The sequence below is a fragment of the Callorhinus ursinus genome, unplaced genomic scaffold, assembly GCF_003265705.2.
Source record: "Callorhinus ursinus isolate GAN/ISIS: 27379988/994484 unplaced genomic scaffold, GSC_fseal_2.0 scaffold10, whole genome shotgun sequence".
Taxonomy (NCBI): Eukaryota; Metazoa; Chordata; class Mammalia; order Carnivora; family Otariidae; genus Callorhinus; species Callorhinus ursinus.
Window position 1 is genome coordinate 6699739 of NW_027397072.1, and position 18672 is coordinate 6718410.

Genomic DNA, 18672 nt, shown 5'->3' on the forward strand with positions numbered 1-18672 from the left:
GTGTGAGTGTAGAAGACAGAATGTGTGTGAGTGTGAAAGGGTGCACATGGGAGTGTATGAGAGAGAGTGTGAGTGTGTGTGAGAAAGAGGGGTGATGAGACCTCAGTGTATAATTTAACTCTACAGGTTAAACACACACAGGCCACAGTCATAGCCATTTCACCAAATAGCCATAAAACTAAAAGATAAATAGGAAATCCCTAAATTGCAGGAATTTTTCTGAGTAGGGAGTGGTACAATAAAGTGCTATCTGAACTAAGTCAAGCTTGCAGTGACCCCAGGGGAGTGGGCAAACAGAGAAGGGACTTGTTTTTCCCCATCAGTTGCCCCATAAAACCTTCTCCAAGGCTGAGAGTCTGGTTCCTGAGGCCCAGGTCAAGGGCTGGTCTCCATGACTGAAGAACAGGGAGCCTCCTGGAAATGGGCCCCCTCGGTGGGGGAGTCATCCTCAGCAGGGTCGTTTGTGAGCCTCAGGCCAGCACCTTATAAGGAGGAGCCCTCCCATTGGTCACTCAGCATCCAGCATGGAGCTGAACCCAGGCCTTGGGCGCCAGCGGGCCCAGAGCCCACTCCCCCAGCCAGGGTGCTGCTAGCCAGGAGCTCAGACCTTCCTGTGCCCCACCTCATGTAGCATCTCCTTCTCCCTCAGGGACACCATGACTTCACAGATCAGCAAAAGAAAGAGTCTAAGCAACTTTCTAGAGACCACCTGCCAACAAACAGTCAGACGTGCTGTGCCCCAGGCCCATGCTAGAGCCACGCTGGTTGTTTATCCAGGAAAGGCACTTCGCTGAAGGAACCACTGAAGGAGATTCGAATTATAATGCCATTCGGTGGGGAGGGGAGTCAGAAGAGGTGGCGGTCAACCCTCCATTAACAGGTCCATTCAGGGACAGGAGACTAGGCCGGCCATACAACCCTACAGACAACCCCATCGTCTGGGTTCCAGTGACTGAGCCAGCTCTCCACAGAGCCAGGAGCAGGGGCAAATTCTGCTAGGATGGGAGCCACAGATGAGCAGGTTCTCTCTCTCTCTCTCTCTCTCTCCCTCTCATATTCTGGTTCTCTGATGCCTGCTTTCCAAACGACCTGGTCAGGGACTTCTCTCTTCTCTCTGCCCCACAAGACAGGGTTAGCCAGGCCCCTCCATCTTCCCATCCCCAGGACCTTCCCACTCTAGCCATGCACTCACTTCTCAGCTTCCCAGAGGAACGGGTGTCCGCCACTGGACAGCCACATAAAACACTATTCTCCTCATTTTTCTCACAAAAAAAAAAAGGCCTCGGATTTTCTGTCTGCTGCAGCCAGTGTGAGCTCCAAGCAGATCCAGGGGCCAGGAACTTCTCCTGCCCCACTTCGCCTCGAGTGGGTCACTCGGGGAAGCTACAGCTTCTCCTTCCCCCTGGCCTCCAGAACCCCTTCTGGCCTTGGTGCTGTCAAGCGGCCAGGACCACTCTGCCAGGGGCTGTCCGAGTGCGGGAGCCCACGGAGGTGTGGCAGAGGGATCTGTCACAGAGAGCAAGCACGGGAGAATGGCCTGAGACAGGAAATCAAAAGAAGCAGGAAGGGGCAGGGGAGGAGTAATAGTTTTTTTAAAGACAGCAGGAGATTGGTGAAGAAGTGACAAAGTGACATTCTTTTTAGCACCTACAAGTGCCAGGCCCTGGGTCAGATGCCTAGCACCTTCCTAAGAGTCTCCTGAGCGAGGTTCATCGCATCCATTGGACAGATAAGGGAATGGAGATTCGGCCAGGTTAAGACGCTTGCCTAGAGTTACAGAGCTAGTTTAACCTTCCAACACTGGGATTGAAACCCTCGGGAGAATCAGTGGACCAGCTGGGGTACAGAAGATGCGGGCAGAGGGCCACGAGGGCCCGTCCTCTGTGGCTCCGGTGTCCTGCTGAGTATGTGAGGACCTCATCCCCCATGGGGGAGCTTCCCCGGCAGAGTAAGATGGAAACGCACAGACCTCCCTCAAAGGACATCCAAGATCATGCCGGCAGGCCAGGCCCTAAGGTCCAAGAGTCATGGGGCTGAGTTTCCAGTTTCCAGGACACAGCGGGCCTCCACTTTGATAACATATTATGTCCAGCGAAGGACTGCATCTGCCCACAGTTTTCCTGTTTTCGTTTGGTGACCATGAACTCACCGAGCTCTCCTTCAGTCGTGCTTGGAGAGCTGAATTTCTCACAACGCCACCGCCTCACCCACGTCACGCAGAATGTGCAACACTGTCAGCAGCAGAGGGAGCGACCAGAGAGCCGGGGGGCCGGGGCGAGGTGCAAGCCCAGGGCCCCAGCGAGTGCTCGGCCACTGGGAGCTGGGGAGTGGACGGGCCCCAAGCAAAGAGCCCCAGTCTCAGACCTTTACGACTGACTCGACATCAACCCGCTCACCAGGGGGCTCAGAGTCCTCATCCGAGGAGCAGGGGAAGACCAAGGCGGGCGGCTGGGCACTCATCCTGTGGACAAGCTGGCCGTTCAGGGGAGATGGGGAAACCCTGCACAAAACAGTCATCTCTCACGGGGACTGACATTTGGGAGACAATGGTCATGTCCCTCTTTTAAAAGCCCCGGGGCTGATGCTTTTCATCTGATTTGGAGAGAAAGACATTTTCCCCAAAGTGTTTCTGAGATAGAGACAAGAGACACACCTCCACCACTCCTCAGTAACGTTCTCTGGCCTGACTAATGAACATGTACCTCAAGAGGTTGAGAAGTGTTGCCTATCACCTCTAGATTTTTAAAAGTGTGAGAACATCCAGAAACCGGCATGGTTCTAATTTCTGCTTGACAAGTCAGGGCAGCAAATTTTAAAAATGAAAAATGCGTCACATTCAAGCTGCCTTTCCCTCCCTCCACACTAACCACTGGTAGCCCCCGGAGGGCCGCTCCCTCTGGGCACAAATTGGAAGGTGCTGGGGCCACCCACCCATCAGACCACGTGCTCCTTCGCCCGCGGGCAAAGCCAATGCCTGGCAGGGAGCCGTTTGTTAAATGTTGATAGAAAGCCCACTCTGGCCCGGGGTAAACTGCTCACTGCCCTTGGCCTCCCTGCCACCTGCAGAGAGGGGACAACCTGGCCTTGGGACGGCCCAGGCCTGGATTCCTGCCCACCACCCACTTGCTGTGTGAGAATAAAGACACCTAGCATAAAATTCTGATTTTATCTATTTTACCTTAATGGCCATTTTATGGGAATACAAAGGCAGTGGGCAGAGCATATATAATTAGTAAGTGTCTCTGCACGTTATACTTTGATTTAGAATTTATGTTAAAGGGTGCGGGACTATCCTTATCGTGTGCCAATAGCCTTATAGGAGGGATATACTCACCTTTAAGGATCCAGGGAGCAAGATTTGTACTCATAACAGAGTAAGTGCCGATGGATGCTTTATAGGGGATGCTGGAATGGCTTTCGCGGATTTCTCCACTAAAAAGTCTCAAAAGTTTATTTTCAAAAACCACTTACTTTTAGAAGTCCTTATCCTGGCTGTGCCTAAAAAATGATCAACTTCATCCAAAATGACTTATTCGTTGTTCCAGAAGCTGCAGGTGCCACGGACCCACTGTGAGATGCATGGAATGAGGTCCCCAAGAAAACAGATAAAAACCCGGAGTGGGATCACAGGAGACTTGGGAGAAGCTTCCAAGAGTGAAAAGTGCTCTCCCGAGGCCGGCTTGCCCTTCCGGGGCCACTGCTCTCCCCTGCTGGTCTGCCCCCCGACCCTGCCAACCCCGCGACGGTTCCCTCAGCTTCCCGCAGTTCTAACCGGCCGTGCTCATGTTCTCCAACTACACACTGGGCGCCTTCTCAAGACCACGGGGCTCTTCCTAAACCCGGGGAATCCTCCAACGTAGGTGGCCAGGCCCAGATAAGAAGTGAACCCTGGAACCTCGAGGTATCACAAACCGAGGCCACACCTCGCTCACACCACGAGTCCACGGGATGAGGGGCTGGGACACACATGCTCCACGTCTTGGGACCCAGCCTCATCAACACATGGCTTCCAGGTAGGTCTGCCGGAAGGTGAGAAGAAAGTGGAGACCACACGTCAACGCTGCGCACGGCCTGCTCGCTGGCCGCCACTGCCCCACGTCCCAGCTGGGGCAGAAGACTCCCTGAATGCCCAGGAAGAAGAGAGAGCCCGGAAGCTGGCTCACGCCACTCTGGTCCTGCCTGTGGATCCAGAGCTTCTGAGCTTCCCCTTCTAGGCCCTTCCCCAGGCTGTCCACCGTAGTGGCCTCTGTGCAGACCTGTCTTCTGCTCCTGCTTGCTCCTCAGCCTCAGTGGGGCTCCTCCGTGTCCCACATGCCCTTCTGCCCACAGGCTGTGCTCCGTTGCCCCACGACCCTGCCCCTAGCACGCCCTGGTGTGGGATCTTCCCTGCACGTGCCCGTCCCTGGCTGGACTGAAAATGCTTAGGACAGACGACCTCCCTCCTCCCTCCTCCGGCCCTGATGCACTCCTCCCAAAGCCTGCAGGCCCATCTGTCCAGCTTCAGGAACCCAGCAAATACTCACCTGCCACACCTGCTCCCGAGAGCCTGGGAGGAATTGTCCTAAGCCGGAGGGCCATGCATTCACTAGATGGACAGGTGTGAGAAAGCGTATTGCTCTGTGTAGAGCTGATGGGGTCCTGCCACATGGGCACACAGGCATAAGGGCTCCAGGACCTGCCAGCTCACAGATGCCTCGATTCCTGCCACCCAGTGTCCATCCCTGGACATATGCATGTGGAGAACAATTCCCTGAGACATGTCACGAGAAGAGATGTCACTCAGTATATTCATTTTTGGTTGCCCCTCTCACAAATTACCACAGACCTGACGGCTTCAAACAATACAAATTTATTATCCTAACAGTTCTGGAGGCCAGAGTCAAAAATGCTTCTCACTAGGCTAAAATCGAGGCGTTTACAGGGCCACGTTCTTTCAGGTGCTTCCTGGGCACAATCTGTTTCTTCATGTTTCCCAGTTTCTGGAGGCTGCCCACGCTCCGTGGCCCCTGGCCCCTTCCACCATCAAAGCCAGCAATGGCCAGCTGAGTCACATCATCACTCCAACAGGGACTCTGCCACCCATAGGGACCCTTGTGACTACATTGGGCCCAACTGGGTAATCCAGAATAATCTCATCGCAGTATCCCTGCTTAATCCTATCTGTGCCATGTTCACAGGCTCTAGAGATTAGGATGTGGGGGTCTTTGTTTTTCTGCCCAGCATAGTCAAAGAAAGGCGTTCCCCTGGGACATGCTGTGACTCAGGAGACCCCCACCACTCTCGGCCAGCTAAGTGGCCTCTGGGGCCCACCCAGGTGGCATCTTTGTGATCACTGAGCAACACCCGGCTGGAAGCCATGGGTTTAAGGACCTGGGGAAGGACCTTCCCAGAACTGGGGGTCCCATGTTGAGAGACAGAAAGACAGGGGACTGGTCTTCTTCTGTAGAAGTTTTGTCCAGGAGGCAGCATCTCCGCTGCTCTGGGAATCACACAAGGGAAATAGCTAGAAGGAATAGGTTTGAGGAGTGGCCACGGCCCCCCATGATGGAGAGGAGGCTAGAGGCCCTGCGCAGCTCTGGCCGAGGGAATGCTCAGGCAGCAAGGACATCCCGGGGACCTAGACTGATCAGGAAAATCTGTGTCCTAAGATGGCTGACGGAGCCAGCCAGAGCGTCCCAGTCCTTGCCCCGGGGCTCTTCCGGGTTCTTCTCCCTGCCCCGCTTCGCGCAGGCGCTGAAAGTGCCAAGTATGCGGAAGGAGAAGTGTATAAATTGCCCTCTTTGTGCTCGGGGCTCAGACCTTTGGAGGCCACTCTCCTCTGAGCCCGCCGGCATTAAATAAACCTCTGATCCTCCAAGATCTCTGGGTGCCACTTGGCTCTTCCATCGGGTGATCTAGTCCAGGTTCCGTAACAAGATGAGGGTCTCTGAGGCGGGGGAGAGACTCGGTGTGGAGTGTGAGACCTGGGGGAGCACGGGGGGGTCTGCAAGGTGCCAGTGCCTCGGTCAGATCGATGGTGGGACGGAATCTTGTCGCAGACCCTGGAGAGAGGGGTGGCGGGGGCGGGGCACTGTGGGGCGAGAAGCAGAGCCACCCTCTGCAAGGTACGTCGGAACGGAATAGAGCTGGACGTGCGGTAGCCACAAGCAAGGGAAGCTCTCGGGGCACTGGGGGGCACTGATGCTCAGCGTCCGCAGGACTGGCTTCTGCCCCGGAGCTCAGATTCTCCGAACCCAGAGACATTCTTTATCGTTTCAAAACTCCAGAAATTCAAGAATCATGCAATCCTGGGATGGGACAGCATCCTGAAACGTCATCCAGTCGGCCCTACCTGCCAGAGGAAGGCACCATCAGCTACTTTACAGAGGCCGTGAGGCCATCCAAGGCCACTGGGCAGGTCATGGTGACGTGGGGCTGGCACCCTTGCCTCTGCTTCGTCCCTGATAACCACCAAAGAGGGGCAGAGCCAGAGGCGGGATCCGGGCCCCCTATTTCTTGCCAGGGCCTGCAAGCCTTCCTCTCTGGCAGCTTCAGGAGCCTGGGGGAGGCAGCCCAGCTGAGGGCTCAGGCCGCAGGCATTGGGCTCGGCCGCCCGTTCTAGCTGCGAAGCCTCTGCTAGCTACTCAACTAGCCTCCCTGAGCCTGGCTTCCCCACTGGAGACGGGAGTCGGTAACTCGCACCTCACAGAGGAGGCAGGATTTCCCCGAGCACTCCCTTTCCCTCACCTTTCTCCTCCTTACCAAATGCGAATCACGCCAAATTGATTTTCCTCATCAGCCTCACTAATTTCCCGTCCTGGCAGTCTCCAAAGTAAAATGCCTTGTTGTTCAGGGGCCACGGTCCGAGCTTCCTGCGGTCTTCCCGTGTGGGCCACATACCAACAGGGCGGGTGAGGAGTGGGGTCAGCCCGAGGACCCCGGCCAGCCCCGGCCCGTTGTCGTGGCGCAAACAGTTTAATGATTAACTCTTTCTCCAATGCGGTCAGCCTCCCGTGCACATTCATGAGATACTAACCCCTTCATCTCGTTCAACATAACTAGGCCGCCCACGTTACAAGAGGACCAACATACTTGGCTTCTGAGTCACTCATGAGCACGATCTTTAATGCCTTTGCGGGGTGATTTATCATCAGGAACCACGTATGCTTTGTATGTCAACAATTCTCGAGCCAGCTTGCCTTCCCCTGGCCTCCTGGGGGCTACTCTTGCCCCCGGGCTGTCTCGGTTCCTTCTCTCTCCCATCCTTGCCTCTTACCCAGGTGGGCACCCCAGCCCCCTTCTCGACAACAGCAGCCCGCGGCCACAACCCCTGACACCAACACGGTCCTTCTGTTCTCCCTCCCCACCTGCCTCTTAACACCCCTGCGTCCTAAAGGAACTCTGGATTTTCTCCTTCTTCGGGGAGCACGGCTGGTGTGACAGGGAAAGGCCGTTCCTTCACCCTCATCGATCCCTTGATGAAGCACAAATATTCTAAACACTCTCATCTTGCTCTTGTGCTTACGCTTTGCAAGATCCCTGCTTATGTGCGGCCCCAAACTTCAGTCCCTCCTCTGGTTCTCAAGACCGTGCAGCATTCGGCTCCAGCTGGATGCGGGCAGCAGCCCAGCCCTCTTCGGCAGCCCCCGCAAACCTAACACGGAATTGTTCAAGGACGCAGCGGAAGCAAGGTGAAAACTTCGCGTCTCCGTTTCCCGTGGCTGCCGTGACAGGTTTCTACAAACCGGGTGGCCAAAACAAGAGAGATTTATTTTCTCTCAGTTCTGGTGGCTAGAAGTCCAAAATCGAGGTGTCAGAGGTCTATGCTCGCTCAGAAGGATCTAGAGCAAGATCTCTTCTCGCCTCTTGGGTTCCCTGGTTGCAAAGAACGTTTGTAGGTGCATCCCTCAGTCTCTGCCTCATCGTCATACGGGGTTCTCCTGACGTGTCCAATTTCCCCTATTCTTATAAAGACACACGTGATTGGATTAGGCCCACCCTCATGACCTCCTCTTAATTTGATTATATTTGCAAAAACTCGAGGCCCAAGGGAAGTCACATTCACAGGTACCAGGGTCAGGACCTGAACTTACGATTTTGAAGGACACAGTTCTACCCGCAACACTAGGCCCGTATCTGCCTGAGCCTAGTTTTCTTATCTTGAAGATAACACCGCCCCCCGCCCCCAGCCCCCCACCAGGAGGGTAGGGTGAAAGGAAGAAGGTGGAGCCCAGACACTCGCTGGCACAGATTTCCCAAACTTTTTCTGGCAAAACCCACAGGACGATCTTACAGGTATAACTTCAGGCCCACCAGCTGCTTTTCCTCCTTCCATCTTTCTCTCTCCTAAACATGTTTCAGAGTAAGAGTGGCAACATTAGAGACAAAGTCTGGAATCTGTGCTAACTTACATGTTTAAAATTAAGGAACCCTTGGCAAACTTGGCCACTTTACAAGGAATAACAATTTGCTTGCAACGTGGATTGTTCTTTAAACAATCCAAAACCATCAGTTGGGGTAGAGCACAGAGTTACTCAACAAGCATCCGCCCCCGCCCCCCTTCTATAGGGCCCAGGGCAGCAGAGCGATTCCTTGAGGACTCAGGTCTGGGGTCAGACGGTCCAGCTGAACCCCCCAGCTCCCCGTGGGTCAGCCCCACAGCGGCAGGCCAGTCCTGTCAGCCATCTGAGCCTCGGTTTCTCGCCCATGAAACATGAGCACCCACCTCGTGGCATTGCTGTGAGGATGGAGTGGAATATGCTTGGGGAACAGGATGCACCTGGCAGACACTGAGTGCCAGCCTGTTTGCTGCTAGAGTTGTGCAATCCCTTCCCTGCCTGGTGGAGACCCCAACGTGAAGCCTGAAGTTGAGGCCAGAGGTCTTCTCTTCAGTACTTGAAGGCCTTGCTAAATTCAACAAGAGGCCATTTGCTGAGTGTTTGCAGGGCCCTCGGGGGCTCCATAAAGCCACCTGGGTTGAACTCTGCAGAAGCTGGAGATGGGGACCAGGCTCTTAGAAGACTCCTAGCTGTGCTCAGAGCCCATACCCAGCTAAATGGAGAAAATGACTCCCCGAGGGTACCCCCCCGCCTCCTAGACATGCCCCCCTTCCCCACTGCTGCTTGGAGGGTGCTGAGATTTCGGGGAGCTCTGCAGTAGTAACCCCAGCCTCAGATTCCTACTCAGGCCATGACTGCAAACATGTTTCTAACTCCAGTGAATTCGAACTGATTTGTCCTGAAAATGCCATGGGAAGTTTTGAGAATTGAAAGACTCCGGGGTCGTTGAGAATTCTGAGCTTGGGAATTCAGACCGGCTGTCTTGGGCACCCTGCACCCCCCACGGGCGCTCCTGCCTCACCCCCCAGGGTCTCTCTGTACCCAGTTGGCCTCCAAGTGTCCCCCAGCCCCCACGTTCCTCTGCCCAGATACCCTGTTTTTAAAGAGACAACGCTGCTAAGGTCTTTCGTCCTTCACTGCATTCTCCTCCCTCGCATTCCTAAAATGCTCTCCGCATCTCCGTGGCCCGCGTTACTTCTGTCAACCTTGCAGGAAATGGGAGACTTTGGGAAGAATTGATAAGAATGGACACAGGGAGGAGAGAGGAGCTAGCATCTTAATTAGACGTTACCGTGTGGCCGATGGGAAATGGTCCTGGAGTGTGGGGCATATGTCCCAGAAACACTGCTGCACAGTTATTCACCACTTCCTTCAGCATCATTCATTCAGCGTCCTCATGTCATGATTTCTCATGCTTGTGCCGAGTCCACTTTATTAGTAGTGTGTCGTTTTCTCCAAGTGGGTGGGGCTGGGTCTTGCTTTTTGGTGAGGGAGTTTGTTCTCTTTCATGGAAAAACAACAACAACAACAACAACCGTCGTTTTTCTTGCTCTGTAGATGGGAAAGTGAACAGACACAGTAAAAGCAGGTTTCTGAATCCTGAGTGACTCGGGAGCACTTTTCAGGTTGACTTCCCTAGAGTGGCCCCGGACCGGGATGCGCCAGAGGAAACTAGTCCTCCCAGGAGGGGAGCGGCTTGGCTGGCTTTTCGCACCCGGGAACACGGACACTGCAGCTTTGTGCCTGGAGGTGTCCCGCCGGCTGACCCCCGATCAGTGACCAGGGAGCTGACACAGGGGTCCCCCAGATGCACAGGAAGGGCCTCCCCCTCAGAGTGTCCAAGTGCCCCCCTTAGTGGGGTGGCGTCCCTCATGGCCGCGGATTCCTAGCAGTAATGGGCACCTTCTAGCAGCCCAGGCAGGTTCTGGAAACCGATTGCCTTCTGCTACTCACTGACCGGTGTTAATCGGAGCAGCTGATTTTTTGTCCCATATTCCTGAATTCAGAATCACAGAATTGACAGGATACAGCCTTGAGGTCTATCAGAAAAGGCACCATCAGCTCAGGGAACTCCACCAGCTTTAGCTCTTCTGAAGCCCATCCCCACACGCTACAACTTCTCTGCCTCCCAAACGGTGAAGGCCCCTCCGCAGTACAGACTTCCCAGGTCTCAAGCAATCGTGGGGCAACCTGACCCCAAACCCCCATTCCCTCTGCCTCTGCGCACTCCCCCGCTGTGGGTGCAGAGCAGGCCTCCCTGTGACCCCAGGACCCACTCCCTGAAGGGGTCCCCTAGAAAATGTCCCCAGGAAACAGACACCTCTGGAGCCTCCAGGGGCTCCGAAGCCTGCCCTTTTAAAACTCTCCAGAAACCAGAGGCGGGTAATCTAACACTCCTTCCTGATGGGAGCTTCTGCACTGTCCTTTGCCCAAATACAATGGTCCTCATTAGCTTTCACTTGGGGCTTTGAACTCCACACAAAACCCTGGCCTCCCGGGCCTGCCCTGCCTGCCCGCTGAAGCCGGCCTGGGGCCCCGCTGCCCATCAGCATTTCCTTTGTTGCCGCCTCTGAAGGTGTTTATAATGGAGCCTTTTTTCTGCTCCATACTCAGCCCCATAGGTGAAATCTCAGCCGAGGAGGATGTTCTGCTTCCCAAACACCAACGCCCGAGAGCAGGCTAAGCTGCTTTCGAGCAGGACCAGGTAGTAGCGCTCCGCTGGGGACAGGTGAGCTGGGAGGAGGACCGATGCCCTTGCCCTCTGGCTGGCGATCTGAAAGGCCAGCGGGAACAAGGCTGGGAAAGGGGCCACTGGCACCGGGTCTCCCTCTGGCCCCAACCCACCGACAAGCTATAGGCTGTGTTCCAAAAAATCATTGGGAAGTTGCATGACTCACATGCAAAATGCCCTCGTCCCTCAGAAGCCGTGTGTAGCTGTTGCGGGGGTCACGCTCACCCCCGGAATTTGATTTTGTCCTTGGACTTGCTGGCCCCTCTCACTCATGATGTCATCGTGCCTGCCAAGTCCCAGAAGGGGGGCTGGGGCCGCCCCAGGGGGAAGAGGGGCCAGACGGAGAACCCCCTCCCCTCCAGGCCAGGGGAGCATGGGAGGTGGTGCAGGGCGGAAACCCGTCTTCAGTTAACGCTCACCCGTCCCTCCCTCCATCCTCAGGCCTCCTCTCTCCGTGGTGCTTGCTCCCCGTGGCCTGGCCGGGGCCCCGTTAGGTCAGTGCGCAAGAAGGGCTGCAGGTGCATCGGCCACGGCCCTGCCCCAGCCGGCCGTAGGCGAGCAGGCACCACGAGCTTTGCCTCTGTGGACCTTTCCTCCTCAGTCAGATGCAGGCATCGAGGCCCTCGGCCCGCTCGAAAGGTCTCCTGTGCGGGCGAGCGCATTTCTAAAAAGAAACTATTTGCGAACCCAAATAAATACCTACCTGATAGACTTCCAGGCAGCGCCGTGGGGCACGATGACGTCACACGGTTTAGAAGAAGCTACTGTGAGGCCCATTGCCCCGCAGCCCGCTCTCCCCAGCTGTCCCTGGTCTTCACGGCGGCTTCGCCGTCCCACCCCACACATCCCAAAGCCAGAGCTTCCTCGGCAGAGGAGGCAGGAGCAGAGCGACTGCCTGTAAATCCGTGCGCTGGTGCGGCTGGGACCGCCTGGGTCCTGGGACGCCCCCCGGATCCCTGAGCCCCACGTCTGCACACAGCTGAGGAAGCTCACCTCCCCGTGGCCCGCGTCGGGCACGACCTGCTGATCCAGTCACTACAACCGCTGCGGCGAAGAACCCTTCAGAGCGACCCAGATCGGCCACTGTCTGTGATGCCCCGAGTCCCCCTCGTTGCAGCATCTCAGCTCTCTCGTCGAGCTCTTGTTCAGTCCTCTCGTCGAGCTCTTGCCCAAGCGAGTAAGCCATGTGTAATGGGGGCACAACACATCCAGCTACCTGTGGGAGGCCGCTGGGACCTCCCAGCCTCTCCTCCAGAGCGGCACCTACTGTAGTTAGAGCAAACCCAGGACGGGGAGGAAGACTCTGGGCCACCACCCAACTAAATTCTCTATAACGGACTTCCTCTAGGCTTGTCTTTAGTAGAAAAGTACATGCAATGTGTGTGTAACACATATTTCATAAGTGAATGCTTATCATCCTATATACGGGCAACTTTTCAACAAGTCGTTATCCCCAAAGCAAGGTGTCCCTGCGAGGATAATGGAGCATGATTTAAAGAGTGGCAAGGCCTCACTTAGACATCTTAGCAGAGGTTAAACCGGGCAGCCGCCATCCTATACCAGCAGGGCCCAATCTGCCCATGGGGCTAAGCGTGCACAAGCCTTACCATATGGCATGGCACGTCAGCATCCAACACTGAGTTGAGTCTTCAGGCTGTGGATCGTTCTGGCTTCTCCCTTTTTTCTCCTCCTTTCCCACCACTAGCTGGAAGATGAGGGCGTCACAGGGAAAGACCCTGAGAGTATGCAGCAACCTGCTGTTTGGCACAGACTTGCCTGTCCTTTCCCAAGTCCTCGGTGCCATCACTACACAGCAGGCGTCCTCTCGGAGGCCCTGTGCCCCACACCAGCCGGGCCCCCGGGCAGCTCCCATCACCCCAGGGCAGGTGATTTATCTAGTTCAGTGGTTCTCGACCAGGGCGACTTTGGTAACGTCCAGAGACATTTTTGGCGGCCCCAATGGGAGAAAGCTGTTCCTGCTCTTGCTTTGAGGGGAGGCCAGGGATGCTGCTGAAGGTCCCACCAGGCAGAGGCTAGCGCCCTACAACACAGAATGATCTGTTCTAGGTGCGGAGATGAGGCGAGGCGAACACACCCGATCCCAAAGGGAACAAGGTCAGGCGCCCAGTGTGGATGCCAGACTCTGAGAGGCCCCGCGTCTCAGGGGGAGGGGGGGGTAGAGCCTCCCTGCCGGGCCTGCCACTCCTCGGCAGAAGAGGCGAGAAGGTTGAGCTACGACTGCAGTTGGCTGGGCTCTTACCACCCCTTCCTCTCTTAGACATAAAACCTCCAGCTCCCACAGCTTTAAATTAGGAATATTTGGTGGCATGATCATGTATGTTTAAAACCAAACAGAAATTTCCTGTTCCCCAGCGCAAAATAAAATTCAAGTTTATAAAAGGGCCTGTAAAATCTCATAATCAAGCCCATTAGCCAAGCAAAATGCTCCACTTTGATTCTGTGGTGTTTAGCTTTCTTTTCTTAGCACCGCTTCATTAGCGCGCTTTTAATGGATGTTCTTCCAGCCTGCTTCTCAAAATTGCTTAAAAAGAAAACACACGACTTCAAAGGACAAGATAGGAGGGAAATACCCTTCCCCCTTTCCAATGCGGAGGCTCTGGGGGAGCAGGGAAGGTGGGGGGCACAGGGAAATGCAGCACGGCCCCAGACTGCTGTCTTGCTGAGGATCTTCTGCTGCATTTTTGCTCCCTGGCCTCATTGCTGGCCTCGCTAATTTCCAGCTCTTTGCTGCTTCAGAAGACCAGATTTTCTTGATTAATAACAAAAGGTTTTGTTGGGCTCAGAGCTGTTTCCCACCATCTCTATGCAAACCCCGGCAACACAAACTGTGTACATTAGCATTTCAAGGCACTTCCTATTACAGAGGGCAAGAAAAGCCCCTCTTGGTGGGTAAAATCCATTTTGTCCTCTCCTGTGACATCTGTTCTAACTTTTAAAAGCCAGAAAGGAAACTAGATAATGCCAGAGTCTTTGATTTACAGCTCTTGGCCTTCGGACGCTGCGCGCTCTCAAAGCACCAGCCCTTCCCGGTGGTGCGCGCATTCCCTGCACCCAGGAGAACTCCGGAAGTCGTTCTGAACTTGTTCAAATTTTCATTGTCTTTTTCTTGGTTTCTTAATGACATCGTCAACGATTCCTCAAACTCACAAAACCGGTGATCTCAAAACTTCACGTTTTTGAAAGAAAAGTGTAGATGTTGATTGCCACCCCTGCAGTTGCGCTTCTTGCCTATTTCTCCCAAAGCTGTGCGTGCTTTAGTGGCATGAGGAGATGGAAGCACATTCGTTCGGGCAACTGAAATACATCCACGGGGATGGAGGAAGGGCCCTACAAGTGGTAGGATAAAAAGGGAAAGACAGAAGCCCATCAGATGGCCGCCCCCTCCTCCCATCTGCGCCGGGAGCTCTGGGGTCCCTCACACTGGTCAGCCCCGAAACAAAGCTGAAGGCAGATTCCAGCCGGTTTCCCATTCACTATTCATTCAGGGGTCCATCCGCTCCATATGCATTCAGCCAACTGCTGTGTTAAATCGGGGCCTTCTCCCAGGATTGGCATGGTAATGAAGCCATGGCGAGGCTCTGTGAAAAGTCCGCCTTTTCACCCCATTGAGGTCCGAAAATTATCTCATAACACCACAACATCTGTGCACAGGGCTCCTGCCTTTTGGAGCGGGGCATGTTTATCATGTGGCCATGCCTCTCAGGGAGGCTCCCTCCTCCTGCTCCTTCCCACAGCCTTGGTGCTCCCAACGGCCTCCCCAGGCCTGGATGCTGAGCACCCCCAAACTGCAGTTTGATCATGTCTGGGGTGCCAGACCAACAGCAGGGGTGGTTGGTTGGGGGGACTAGGAGGAAGGAGAACTTAGCGAATGCATTTTGCTCAGACTCTAGCACATGACATTTGCTCAACTAATAAGTATATTTGAACTTTATTTAAACTGGCCCAGGTCAATAAAATCTAAGGGGAAGCGGTGAGGTTGGGGGAATTTATAGAAAGACTACACCATCTGCAACTTATATGTGTTCTGCCTGATACAATGATTTCATTTAATTTGATTTGACATTTAAGAGCCTTTTTTGGAAGAGAAAATGAATATTTCTATATTTTATTTGCAATAACCTCACCTGACTCTGCACATAGCCAAGAAGAATAAATGTCACATTCATGGCAAACAGTCGTGGGCCCTCTTGGAGGCGGAGCTGGGAGGGGGCAAGCCGAGGCCCTCAGTGAATGTTCCCAGGGCCTATCTGAGAGCCCATGTGGGCTTGGAGCGCTCAGGTTTGTTTTGTTTTGTTTTTTCCCTGTGTCCAGATTCAAGTGATGGTTTGGATGAAATGTTCCTGACCACGTATGAGATGGATTTTTGGCCGCCCGCGGGGTCGTAAAGAGTGGCTTGTGCAAACAGAAGGCCAGGAAGCCAGGCTCGCTTTGCAGGGCCGCAGAGACACGTGACCCCAGCCCCTCACCAACACCCCGCTCCCTCTTCAACACTTTTCAAAAGCCTTTAGGTCAAGTTTGAACCGTTCCGACATCACAAGACCTGGAAATGCAACCCTGGCAGATCTTTTTCCTTCAGCCATCCTTGGGGAAAAAGCTCTCTGCCTGCTGACCCCCGGGCTTCACAGGCTCAGGAGACAAAAAAACAGGAGGTAGGGGCCTGTGGTGGTGACATCATTCCTCTGGGCTTCTTCCCAGAACACGGGTTGAGACCCACAGGATTCACCTCAGAAATGTCTCCAAACTGGGCCCCCGCTCGTCCCCCAGTCACGAGCTGGGCTCACCTGGGAAACCACAGCTGCCTCCTAAAACCAGATTTCCTGAACCATCCATCCCCCCGATTCAGCCTCCACCTGGCAGCCCAGCCATGCCCCTGAGGTTGTGCCCCACAGACTCGCAGCCAGACGGGCACCCTGATCTCAGACCTCCAGCCCCCAGAACTGTCAGAATTCGTCACTGTTACTCAAGCCGCCCAGGCTATAGCCCTTTGTCACAGCGGACCCAGCAACCCCATACAGGGTCTGCAGAGCCAAGGGGATCTGCCCATGGGGGCCCATGCCCTAACTTTAAAACACCATGTCCTGAGCACTTGGGACCCCAGAAATCCCACCCCAAGGGGCCCAGCAGGCCTCCTCACTGGGTGTATCCCAGGCTGCAGGACCCCAAGGCTGGGGATCTGCCTGTAGTGTGCTGTGGGTCCAGAGTTTGTTTCAAGGGCTGCTTGCCAGGCCCTTCGTGACTACACAGACCCAAGGCGGGCAGCTGAAGAGTGGGAGGACTGTGGGCCCAGGCCCTCTGCCACTCCCTTGCCCGGGGCCCCAGGAATATCAGAAGTGGGTCTGCCCCTGCTAATGGTGCGCCCTCCACGGCAGTCCCCCTCCTCCTCAGGGCAGAGGGAGGGCCCAGGGCGGCCTGTCCCAGGCCTCAGAGGTTCTTCCCAGGGTGACAGGGAGCTGCAGATCCAGAGGAATGTCCTCATTCCCTGCTTCCCTGATACTCTCCCCCTGGTTTATTCCTTAATCAGGACTTGCTTTCCCTCCCATGGAAGCTGTGCCCTCAGGCAAACAAGCGATTCTGGTCGTGGGCTGCCGAAGGCCTTCTGGGCACGGCTGACAGTCAGCGGGCCAGGCCGAGCTGCCCCCCTTGTGCAACACCGGCAAGCACGGGACTCGTTGGGGGGATGGGGGCGCCCCCCCAGGGTCTTCCACACAACGCCTTCCTTGCCCAAGTCCAGTACCTTCCATAGCCTCTGCAGACAGCAGCCACCGGGAGCTGAGATCTGTCTTCTCGCCAGGCCCCACCCCAGCCAGACTGCCTGGCGGGGCGGTGCACACGGCAGCCACATGGCAGGCCACGTGGCAGGCCACGCGGGGCAGGTGGCAGCCTCTTCTGAGGCCACGAACAGCATGGGGTTTCCCCAGAACCCCCAGCAGCCCTGCCTCGCCATGCCTGTAGCCCCTCCTCCCCTGCATGCCCCCCATGGCCTTCCAGGCCCCAGCCCCACCTCGCAGGATCCACAGGACCAACCACTGCAGGATGGCCTGAGGTGGGTCCAGAGCTCCACAGGTAGGGCCCCTGTGGGTCATCCCAGGGCAACCGCATCACCTCAAGGCAGGAGAGCCGGAGTGCCCTGGCGACAGGCGTCTACTCAGGCCCCAGCTCCCTCCCCATAAACCATCAGCTCCATCCCCCTCCTTCCCGGCTCTGAGAGCTAACGTCCGAGGCCAGCCCTCCTGCTTCTGCGTCTGTCTCAGAGCCTCACCCTCGCCCGCCTTCACTAGTGGAAGAAGCTCCCGGGGGTCCACGGCGCTGCAGACGGGCGCTGTAGAGAAACACAGGGGACACAAGCAGGCGGTGGGGGAAACCACGCGTCTTAGACAGGCAGCCCTGGCCGGGCCGTCCCCAGTTCCAGACCCCCAGCACCGCAGTTGCTGTGGTAGGCCATCATGTTGGGGCACTTTGCTGTACAGTCCTAGATAAGTAAACCGTCATGACGCAGGCCTGAATCATTTCTTGGATGTTGACTTACCAGTGTTTTTGTTTTTGTTTTTTGCTTTCCCATTTTATGACCTTCCTAAATCATTGCTCACGGCGTCTCCAGAAGTCCAGTTTATAATAGCCAAATAGTCTGTGCACTGTAGTCTCGTTATAAAACCTATTTATCTTCCTTAAATATCCCAGAGCAGTAAAACTAAAAATATTATCCACTTATTTTGGCTGGAGTTAACAATAGACTGTCCACACAGCATTTAACTTCCTCATTTCTTTGACCTGAGTTTAAAGGAAAAAACGTATGTACAGATCACTCTGAAGATGTACTTTCTGGGAAAATGTCACGTAATCAGTATTTCCCTTCCTTCTGTCCATATCTTCCCTTGTCCGGGGCATCCTTCATTCGGTGCCTTCTCATTCCCAAGACCCCTTCCCGCAGGTCCCCCGCCTTTCCGGATGGTCCCCTCCCAGTGCAACTATACCTGTGGTTTGCACCCCACTTATCTCTCCATCAGCCAAACCCAGTCATCGGTCGGCAAGTATTTGTTGAATGAGCTGTACACGGTGTGTGCCCTCCAGAACACCGCCCCAGCCCGTCCCCTACCCTCTCCATCCAGCCACAAGACTTCCTGCTATGACATTCCCAATTTTCCAAATTCCTGCACTCCCTGGTGCTACCACCTTTCCCAGCCTGGCCCGCTCCACAAGCCGCCAGTCACTCACCCCCTGGAAGGGTCCCCCCGTCACAGGAACAGAGGATAAGACTCACACATGGCCAGTTTCTTTTTTCAAACTCCTGGCGTAGTAATACTTAGCAAAACCATGTTAGCACCTAACCACTCCATTTTAGGCATTCAGTGGGTACACCAACCATGTCCTAGGAAAACCACGCAAGACATAAATAAATAAAGCCTGGTGCCTGACCTCGAAGGGCTCCCCCCTGGGTGAGGAAGACAAATGTGGATGTGGGCAAAATTTACACTCGGGGAGAACAGGGGTATAGAGCACAGGTGAGCACACGTGTCGTGGGGGTATGGCAGGGAAGAAGATTCTCCAAAGGTGAGAGGAACTATAAGAGCTTCATAGGGAAGGACACATCTGAGCAGGCCCTTG

The 18672-nt window shown here is 55.1% G+C and overlaps 1 long non-coding RNA gene across 1 annotated transcript; it reads right to left on the reverse strand.

Annotated features, from left to right (window-relative positions):
* Positions 1 to 3433: 3433 nt before the first annotated feature.
* On the reverse strand, positions 3434 to 7223 carry LOC141373472 (uncharacterized). Its single transcript, XR_012379528.1, has 3 exons — positions 6742 to 7223; positions 4524 to 4750; positions 3434 to 4019 (listed from the first exon to the last, which is right to left on the reverse strand). It is a non-coding gene; the product is annotated as an uncharacterized lncRNA (long non-coding RNA).
* Positions 7224 to 18672: the final 11449 nt, after the last annotated feature.